We start from the raw sequence: 11,180 nt of genomic DNA, 5'->3' as shown, positions 1-11,180 counted from the left end.
AAGACATTATGACAATTATTCATTGTGTTCTGAGCACCACAATTCATTCAGCATCTCTGGACCCTTTACGTATAAAAATGACAGAACCCTTTCCAAGGCAGTATGACAAACAAAACCTTTCCATGTAGGGGAGACTTAGGAAGGCGGCATCAGTTTCCAGACAACCACTGTTAGACTAGAGAATGGTACAGAAATTCCATTTTAAATAGACAGTGGTGGGTGACATTATTTTTACCAAAATGTTCCCTCATGTAGAAAAAATATATTTGTGTCAATTATGTAATAGAACACTCTCATTTGGAAGAACATGAAATCTGTTTTCTGACATTGAGAAGAAGACCAAATTTTACCATATTTGTCCTGAAAGTCATCTTTCAGGCTGCATATTTAAAAATACAACTGAACTCCCTGCATTACAGTTTGTTTTTCCACAGGGAAGTTGCAATAGAAAAATCTGAATTTGAACAAGAAACTTACCTATTAAGGTTCATAGTATGTACAGGTAATGAAAATATCCATTTTTATAGTGCTTGTCGGAATGAGGGTAATTTTATTGGGAGGTTCACTGGTGCGACATTAAAAATGTCCTGCTGGTTTGCAAACTGTCTGTCGTTACATAAAACCTAGGATGAACTATGTACATCTAGATTCAGAATCAATTTGAATTACCATGACTTAAAGCTCAGGCTGTCTGTGTCTAAAGGTGAAATTGTCCATAACTAGTGTGAAATCTAAACACACACACACACATGAATATTTTTTTTTAAAGCCAGTCAAATTTAGCAGTGGGGGGGTGGTATACCAACTTTAGTGACATTAATGTTAATAAGTTCTGATAACCCACTGCCATCGGACCAGCCAACACACACGAATATTTTGATGCCAACATATATTTTTCGAACATTGTTGATGTCAGTTTTTAGTATAAAGCTATAAATTGTACGCAACAGCCTTGGAATCATCTCACCAAAGCAGAGAGTCCTTCAGCTATTTTAAATAACCCTCCACAATAAAATTTAAATCCCTGCTTCCAGATCCATTGTATCATTTTTTTGTGTCATGAAAAACTCCCCTCTGCAAAGGATCACAAAGGACTCTTGCACTCTTGATTCTGGTTGGCTCAATCCATAGAAGACAAGCAGAATATCAGAGGGCCAGACAGTAATCTAGGGGTGTTTGTCCCTTCTCTCCTACTCTGACACTGAAGATCTAGCTTTTGTGAGGAAGTCACTGTCTTCCTTTGCCCCTTAGCCCCGGATGTTTAGTTGGGGCTGACCTCAACTTTCCAGGTGTTCAGTCATACCTTGTTGGTTTCCTTTAATTAAATTTTTCTCAATTACCATTTCTGAGTGTGTTATTCCCCCCCAATACCTGACTCTTTCATTGTTAATATATAAGAGACTAGATTTTAGTATAGATTGTGTTTTGCTACATAGAAAAAACACAAATATGCCCACTGAATCGTTGTTTAGACAGCATTATCTTTGATTAAATCATTTAAGGTAAAAAAAAAACCCAGAATTATAACAACTACATAACAAAATTTGGAAACAGACAAAAACTACCTATAATTTCCAGAATTAGTACAACCATTGTTGCTGTTTTGTTTTACTGTAGTTACTCTCTCTCTCTCTCTCTCTATGCATATATATATAGTGTTCTCGTAATTTTGTGTTCTCATAAATATTTCACCACTTTTCATGCTACTCTACAGGTGTCAGAATAATAATAGTTATACAATATTCCATTCTATAGCAGTATTTCAAGTATATTAAAAAATTGTTGTCTTGCTACTTAGGTATTTTCTGATGTTTCATGGTATAATACCACATAAATATCTTAGCTCATACAGCATTTCGTTTATACTTTGTTTATATTTTTGGATAGGGTCCCAGAAACAAAATTAAATCAAAGAGTCTGTGAGGGTTAAAGTGGTCAACTTAATTGAATTGAGAGATGCCTAGGAAATCAGTAGAGACCCTTCCGGGTGTGTCTGGGAGGTGTTCCCCGAAGTAACTGGCCTGTGGGTCCCTGAACTGAGCTGGGAAGACTGGTTCTGGACGTGGATGGCGCTGCCCGGTAGGCAGGAGGAAGAGAAAGTCCACCAGTGCCTGCACGCCAGATTCTTCTTAAAGGACTTCATTTTTCGATGTTACCATCACCTGTGGACCTCATGTCCCAGCGTCTTCAGCCTTTCAACAGGTCACCGCACCCTAGGAGGCTTCTGGGCCTACAGCCTCAGGTTGGAGATGCATCTTGGCTCCTCTTGTTCTGAGGCTTCCTTGGACTGAGGAGCTGTTATTTTCTCTAAGTCTCCAGCATGAAAATGGCCACATGCAGCTATCCAGTCTCTGATCCTGTAAGTAATCTTTTATTCTACTGGTTTGTTCCTTTCCAGAACCCTGACCAATACAGAATCATACAGTTTGAAAAACTATGCAGCTGCATATACTATTGCGTTCAAGAATTCAAGGTTAAAATCCTTTTACTCAAATGTTGACTAGACTTGGTGTCTTAGTTCTTTTAAAAACTGGGTAACATAAACAATAGAAAGTTCTTTAAGTTCTGGAGATGGAGAAATTCAAGATCCAAGTGCTGGTAGATACAGTGTCTGGTGATGACTGCTTTCCTATTCCTAGAAGGAACTTCTTGGTGTGTTCTCAGATGGAGTTATGGCTAAGTAACCTTTTAGTCCTCTTATGGAGGCCCTGTTCTTCACAGCACCACCTTTGTGACTTAATTACCTTCCAAAGGCTCTGCCTCCTAACATTATCACCTTCAGGATTAGGTTGAATATTTGTGGTGAGACAAATATTCAAACCATAACACTGAGTAACTAACAGTGAACAGAAGAGAATAGATTTGATGGTGAGTAATTTCAAAGACTGAGGCAGGAAAAGATACTGTAACTTTCTCCTCTGTCTCTCAGGTCACTTGATCAGAGAGGAGCTGGCTGTCAGGAGAGACCAGGGTGGCAAAGGATAGAGCCCCCTTGAGCGCCAGCCCTTTACAGTAGTCCCAGTCATTCATCAGAAGATATCCTAGCTTTCAGCTTGTTTCCAACCTCAGAGGGATCCTGAGCCAAAATGATCTTGCTAAGATACTCCTGATGTAGAAATTCTGTGACATAATAAACGTTTCCTTAGGCCACTGTGTTCTGGGATAATTTGTTATGCACAACAGACACAGCAGCAAATGAACTATGATTTTGTACCATTTGTCTAACTAGGTTACAATATGAGGCACTTAGTGAGCATCCCAACTGCTCTTCATTTATCAGAGCAAATTATTGCCACTTAAGGCATGGGAAAGGGGCCAGTGAGAGACATAAGGAAAACAAGGAGGGAGAAAAAAGAAGGATAAAAGTTAAGAAGCAAGCATCCATTGCAAGACAGGGACATGGGAAATGTAACTGTTGTGTCAGTGGTGGTGCACTATGGCACGTGTGCCACAGCCTGCTGTTCGTTATCATTAAAAACTCGAAAAGGTTTACCATCTACTGCGTAGTCCTAGTCCATGGTAGTGTCTCAATACGATTGTGAGTAGAATCCATCTTTGCTTTCAGAACTTACCTCATTTTGGATAACAAATTATGTCTTCCTGTGTAAGCCAATTTCTTGACCACCTCACAACCCGGTTTTCTGTTTTAATGTTGCGTTTTCTCTCCATGCCTCATGTCCAATCTGCTCTAGTTCCAGAGCACTTTCTCAGAGGTTTACATTTCCTAACAAACCATAGCCTCTCATGAGCACTCTTTTCAAGAATGAAAAGTCACCGCTATTCATGGTGTCACATTCTTTTTTTATTGTAAAGAAAAAAACCAATAAAAACAATACAGAATTTCAAAACAAGCTAATAGGGGATTAACAATGATTAATATATTGCATATTGTTATCTTCAGAGTAGTTGCCAGATTACCAGATACAGGCATGAGAAATTGATCAAACAGTATAAGCACAGACTGTTTTCTTTTTCAGTGAATTCATAGGCTTTTTTTTTTTTTGGTACCAGGGATTGAACTCACGACTGTATGCTTGCCAGTCAGGTACTGTACCACTGAGCACTATCCATGGCCCTTCATTGAATTAATAGAAATCAGTAGTATAATTGTCTTAGCTATCTTGTATATATATGTATATTTTTCTTTTTATTTCCTTCTTTTCTCCTTTCCCCCACCCCAGTTGTTCATTCCTTTTGAGCAGTTTCTTCTTTTCTTTCAATATCTGTTGTACATTTTGGATTTCATTTACTCTTTCAGTATCTCACACTAGGGAGATAATATGGTTTACATGTGTGTCTATTTTATTTCACACATAAGTATGGTCTCAAGTTGCATCCATTTACCTATAAAAACCTCAAGTTCATCCTTCTTTGTAGCTGAGTAGTACTCCATTGCATAAAATACCACATTTTTTATTCATTCCTCAGTTGATGGGAATTTGGGTTGTTTCCAAGATTTAATTATTACAAATTATAGTGCTATAAACATGTGTGCATATATACTGTTGTGGTATGATGTTTTTAATTCTGGGAAGATATCCAAAAGGAGAATAGCTGGGTCAAGTGGGATCTCTAATTGTAGTTTTTTGAGGAATGTCCACATTGATTTCTACAGTGGTTGCACCAGTCTGGATTCCCACCATCAGTGGAGAAAGAATCAGTTTTCCTCACAGCCCCGCCAGCATTTCTTATTGGTTGATTTCTTGAGGATAGCCATTCCTGGGGTGAGATGGAATCTCAGTGTTGTTTTAATTTGCATCTCTCGAATGATCAGTGATCTTGAACATTTTTTGATATGTTTATTTGCCATTTGTATTTCTTTATCTGGGAAGTATATATTCATCTCAGATGCCCATTTTCAGACTGGGTCTTTGAATTTGGGAGCGTGGCTCGTTTCAGTGCTTTATGTGTTCTAGATAGAAGTCCTTGTGTGAGGGACTGTTGGCTAAAATTGTATCTCAGTCTGTATGTTTTCGTTTCATTCTGTTGATAGTTTCTTTTGATATTGAATAGCTTTTTTTAAAAGGAGTTCTAGATAAAAAAAAAGATGAGATCCCAGTTGTTTGAATATTTCCTAGATAGTTTGGATTTTGTTTATGAACTATCTGACTACCCCATGGCTTCAAGATTTCTACCTACTTTCTTTTCTAGTAGATTTAGTGTTTCTGTTTTAATATTTATGTCTTTGGCCCATTTTGACTTTAGTCTAGTGCATGGTAATAGATGTGGGTCAGGTTTAAAAATGTTTAAAAGTATGTGGAAAGCCAGTGCTTTCAGCACCATTTATTAAGAGGCTATCTTTTTTTTTTCCCAGTGGGCACATTTGGTCCAATTTTCAAAGATAAAGTGGCTGAGTGTGTTTGTGGCTGTGTCTACATCTTTCTAGTCTCTCTGTTCTAGTGACCTTTAGGTCTTTAGTTTTTATCCATATTGATTTTATCACAATAACTTTGTAATATAATTTCAAGTCAAGGATTGTGATACCTCCTACCTTTGTTATCCAAGATTGCCTTTGCTATTATTATAGGTCTCTTCTGTTTCCAAATGAATTTTAAGGATGTTTTCTCTAGATCTGTAGGTGTGCTAATGGTATTTTGATTGGGATTGCATTAAATCTGTGTAACAGGTTAGGGAGTATGGCCATTTTCACTGTTGGTTCTTTCTATCTAAGAGCAAGGGATATCTTGCCATTTTCTAATATCCTCTTAGCTCCTTTTTTGGAGTACTATAACTTTAAATATATAGATCTTTTACTTCCTTTCATAAATTGGTTCCTAAGTTTTTCATTTGTTTTGTGTACTATTATGAAGGGTGTGATTTCCCTAATTTCTCTCAGTAAGCTTGCTGTTTGTATACAGGAATGATGCTATTGATGTTTGAGTGTTAACTTTGTATCCAGCTACACTGCTGAATCTAATTATGAAATCTAGAGGTCTTTTGGTGGGCTTTTTGGGGTTTTCTATGTAAAGTATCATGTCATCTGAAAATAATGATAATTTAACTTCTTTTTCTATGCTTATTCCTTTTATTTCTCTCTCTTGTCTAATTGCTCTGGCTGGTATTTCCAGAAGTATATTGAATATGGTAATAGTGGACACCCTTGTTTAGTTCCTGATTTTAGGGTGACAGCTTTCAGGTTTTGTCCTTTTAGTATGATGTTGGTTGTTGGTTTGTGATAGATGGCTTTTTATCAGATTGAGGCAAATATCATCTATTCCACTTTTTGTAGGTTTTTGTTTTTAATCATGAATGAGTGTTGGACTTCGTCACAAGCTTTTTCCACATCTATTGAGACAAACAAGTGATGTCTGTCTTTGGCTCTGTTGATATAGTGTAATACACTTGCTGATTTGCATATGTTGAACCATCCCTGTATATCTGGGGTCAACCTTACTCGGCCATGGTCCATAATCTTCTTGAAGATACGTTGCATTCTGTTTTCTAGTATTTTATTGAAGATTTTTTTGTCTATATTCATTAAGGAGATTGGCCTATAGTTCTCTTCTATGGTTGGATCTTTCTCTGGTTTTGGTATCAGGATAATACTTTTGTCCAGAAATGAATTAGGAAGAATTGCTTCCCTTTCAATTTCATTAAAGGTTTTGAGGAGTATTGGTGTTAAATCTTCTCTAAATTTCTTATAAAATTCAGACATAAATCAATCAGGACCTGGGCTTTTCTTTGTTCATAAATTTATAATTGTGTTTTTAATTTCATTAACTGATTTGGTTATTCAGAATTTTTGCATCTTTTGATTCAACTTTGGTAATTAATACTTTTCTAGGAATCCTTACATTTCTTCAGTTTTCCATCCTATGCAAGTAAATACTTTTAAAGTAGAAATTGATGATATGAATTTCCACAGGATCTTTAGTGATTTCAGCCTTTTCATTCCTCATTGGATGAGTTTTGAGTTTTTGTCTTTTTTGATAAGGTTGGCTAGGGGTTTATCAGTTATATTTATTATTTACAAAAACCAGCTGTTCAATTTATTAGTTCTTTGTACTGTTTCTTAGTCTCAATTGCATTAATTTCTGCTCTGTTCTTTATAATCTCTTCCCTTCTGTGGGCTTTGGGCTTGACTTGTTCTTCTTTTTCTAGATGTTGAGGTGCAGCATGAGGTTATTTGTGCTCATTCTATTTGCCTGATGTGAGAATTCACCATTACAAGTTTTTCTTTTAGAACTGCTTTTATTGTGTCCCAGGGTTCTGGTATGTTGTATCTGGATTCTTGTTTTGTTGTAGATGTTTAATTTCTTTCTTAATTTCGTCTGTGACACATTGGTTGTTCAGGAGTGTGTTATTTAATTTCTAGTGTCTATGGAGTTTTTGCAGTTTCTCTTGTCATTAGTTTCCAATTTCATTGCTCTATAGTCCAATAATATGCATGGGATAATTTCAATTTCTTTGCATTTACTTAAGCATGTTCTATGGGTAGTAGTATATGGTCTATTTTAGAGAATATCCTTGTACAGCTGAGAAGAATATGTATTTTGATGTTGTTGGGTGGAACACTGTAAACATATCTATTTATTCACAGATTTTGTTCAGTTCTGTTATTTTTACTGATTTTTTGTCTAGTTGATCTCTTTATGACAATGGAGTATTTAAAGTCTCGCATTACAATTGTGTTATTACTTATTTGGTTTTTCATGTCTATTATTGTCTTATATGGTTGGCTGCTCCCATATTTGGTGCATATATATTTATGATGATTATCTCTTTCTTTTAGTGATTTCCTCTAATAACTTTATCTCTTTTGATCATTTTTGACTTGAAGTTCACATTGTCTGCAAACAGAATAGCTATCCCTGCTCTTTTCTGGGTTTCTGTCACATAATGTATTGTTTGCTATCCTTTGACTTTTAGTCTATGAATTTCTTTTTGAGTTAAATGTGTTTCTCGTTTACAGCATATTGTTGGCCTTGTTTCTTGATCCATTCTTCCAGTCTGTTTCTTTTGATTGGTGAATTGAGGCCATTTACATTGATGATTATAATCGATATGTATTGGCTTATATTTGTCAAGTTATGTTCCTGCTGTTGGTTCCCCGCTTTCCCCTCTGTTTAACTGCCTACTCTGTTTGGTGATTTCTTTCTGAATTCGTTATTGGAATTGTGATAATTTTTACCTCCATCTAGAATATCTTTCAGTACTCTTTTTAGGGTTGGTTTGGTGTTCATGAGTTTCTTCAGTTATTCTTTATTATGGAAGTATCTTATTTCTCCATTAATTTTAAAAGGTATTTTTGTAGAGTACATGAATCTGGGTTGGAAGTTGTTTTCTTTCAGGACTTAAAATACTTTGCTCTTCTTGATTTTGATGGATTGTATTGATCTGCCATGAATTCATCTTTCATGAACCTGATGGGCTTTCCTTTATAGGTTATATGTTTCTTTTCTGTAACAGTTTTTAATATATTGTTCTTGTGTTGAATTTCTGGAATCTTGAATATTATATATCTGGCTGTAGCTTTATTTTGGTTTTAGCTAATTGGGGTTCTATTTGCTTCAGTTATCTGTGTGTCAGTTACTTTTCCCATGCTTGGGAAATTTTTTACTGTTATTTCTGCAAATAGTTTTTGTGTGTCATTTGTGTTGGTGCCTACTTTTTCACTGACACCAATTATTCATATATATGTGTGTGTATATATATACATATGTATATTATATATGTATGTTTTGTGTGTGTGTGTGTGTGTGTGTGTGTGTGTGTTTTCTTGCAGCTATTGAAATTTTTTTAAGGCTATCAGGAATTGAACTCAAGACCTTATGCTTACCAGGCAGACACTACACTGCTGAGCTATATCCCCAGCCCCCTGCAGCTCTTGAATTGTTATTTCATGATCTTTTTTTATTTCAAGAGATTTTTCCTTTCATGATTGCTAGCTGAGATCTGGTCTTCAAGGTCTGAAAGTACATTTAGTTTCATTCAAGTGGTTTTGTTAGCTTTCAATGGAATTTTTAATTTCCTGTGTGTCTGTTTGAATTTGTTTCATGCATTCTGTTTCTTCTATTGATCATTCAGTTTCCATCCTCTTCTTACCATCATCTATATATATATATTTTGTCTTTTTCTCTTTTTATCTGTACCAGGGATCGAACTCATGACCACACACTTGCAAGGCAGGCACTTATGCCGCTGAGCTAAATCCCCAGCCCCTCATCATGTATATTTTTAGTCTATCGCTACTAAAGACAGACTAGACATCTACTGGTCTAGATTTGTTGAGCAATTCCTTCATAAATGTTGACATTTCTTTTTCTTTTTTTTTTTAACCTGAGAGATTATTTCTGATTTTATTTCCTCTGTGGCCTCATGGATTTGTTTCTGTACCTTGGTTGCTATCATTTCAGAAATGCCAGGTATTGTATTTTCCATTTTCCTCTATCTCGTTGTCTCCTGGACTTGTTCTGGGTGGGCTGGAGATCTGAGGTTGCATTTTGCCTCTTTATCTTACCATTTTCTATTTCAAAAGCTTTCATTTTGTTTTGTGTTGATCCTTGTAAGTTTTTATATTAGGTAACTTTATCACTAGTATTAAGGCCTCTCTAGGCAAGGTTTGTTCTTCAGGATGTCTTCTGTGTGCAGAAGGCTTTTGGTTTGTGTCTGTCCCAAGATCCTACCTTTCCAATTAATTAAGAGTGAGATGTTGGTACCTATTTGGGTCAGTCCTGAGTCCTTTGGTCCTGGCGTGTGGTGAGGTTATTAGCCCAGAACTTTCTAGTATTATTACAGAAGTGAAAACAACTGATTAAAACAGATATGACATCCTAAGTAAGGTAGTACACTTAGCACTGTTAATATAGAATCAAGCATCGCTTAGAAACTGACAAGTAGTAACTATTAATTTTGTGCCTTTAACCATACAAGCAGAATCTGTAGTTGTATTACAGAACTGATCATAAATTGGTAGCCTGTACACAAAGGGTTTCCCCTTGGTAGAGTGGTTTTACCCTGTGTTGGAAAAATTTAAGGACAGTGGATACAAAAGAGATAACTGAAAAGAAATAAAGTAGAAGCCAGGTTAGAGGACAAAGGATATTTATGCAAGTTTTAGTAAACTAGAAAAGAGGGCAAAAGAGAAAGAGTGAAGGAGTAAGCAGGGATTATTGAAGTTGACCAGAAAAATCTGAGACAATTATTCACTCATACGAAAATATGATTAGAGAGGTAAATTAAGGAAAGGTGTAAAGAAGATGACTAGATTAGCTCAAATATATAGGTAAAAGACAAAAAGAAAAAATACGGAGAAGGAGAGAAAAGAAACTGCAAACTATAAAAAAAGAAAGAAAAGTAAAAATAAAATAAAAACCCAGAATTCCTCTGGTATCCACCAAGCGTCCAAACCTACTGGACTGCCAAGCCTGCAGTAGAGTTTGTGAAGGATTTGAGGCTGATGTTGACCTCCGGACGTGGGGGCCTGGGGCCAGAGTTCTCAGCCAGTACTTTGTGTTTGTCTCTTAGCAGCGTCCCACGCCCTGCCCACCGTTTCTCTTGGCTGTTTCACGTGGCTTGTTGCAGAGTGGCGTGGGATGCTGTGATGCGGGCTGACCCTCGGCTGCGGCACGCGCTAGCCAGGGCTGCTCAGCTGACTTACAAGTTCCGCTGCCACCTCTTCGGCTGTAGTTTGTAACTTCCTCAGGCAAGATTGGGGGAAGGGGTGCTGTGGGAGGCCTTTCTGCTCCCTTCCTTAGCAGCTTGGGGACAGCCTGAGGCTCCACAGTGCCACGGTGCAAGGCTGTTTAATTCCCGCAGCCTCTCTAACCACAGGTTACAGGGGAGAAGTTAGTTGTTCCGTTCCCATTACATGTTCTTAACTTGCAGATATTACATTTCGTGCCATTTCTGGCTTGAGGGTCTCTCAGGATCTTTCCTAGTCGGGCTGTACCCAGTAGAAGTCACGGAAGGCGGTCTAGCAGCGTTCTGCTCTGGGCCTTGTGCTCGGGACACTACTGACCCAGAAAGATCCCTGTATCCTATTCTTGCACCACAGTAAGCAATTTATTACAGAGATTAAGAGCTTGGCTCAGGAGTTAGGCAAACATGAATCAGAACATTGGTTTTATACTTAGCACTATATGATTTCAGGGAAATTATGTAATTTCTTTAAGCCTCAAATATAAACTGGGGAATATAACATAATCTAATTTAATCCCTTGTAGGATTATAGAAGATTA

The sequence above is a fragment of the Cavia porcellus genome, unplaced genomic scaffold, assembly GCF_034190915.1.
Source record: "Cavia porcellus strain 051 isolate PalLab524CR breed Dunkin Hartley unplaced genomic scaffold, mCavPor4.1 scaffold_24, whole genome shotgun sequence".
Lineage (NCBI taxonomy): Eukaryota > Metazoa > Chordata > Mammalia > Rodentia > Caviidae > Cavia > Cavia porcellus.
This window is presented reverse-complemented; position numbering follows the sequence as displayed.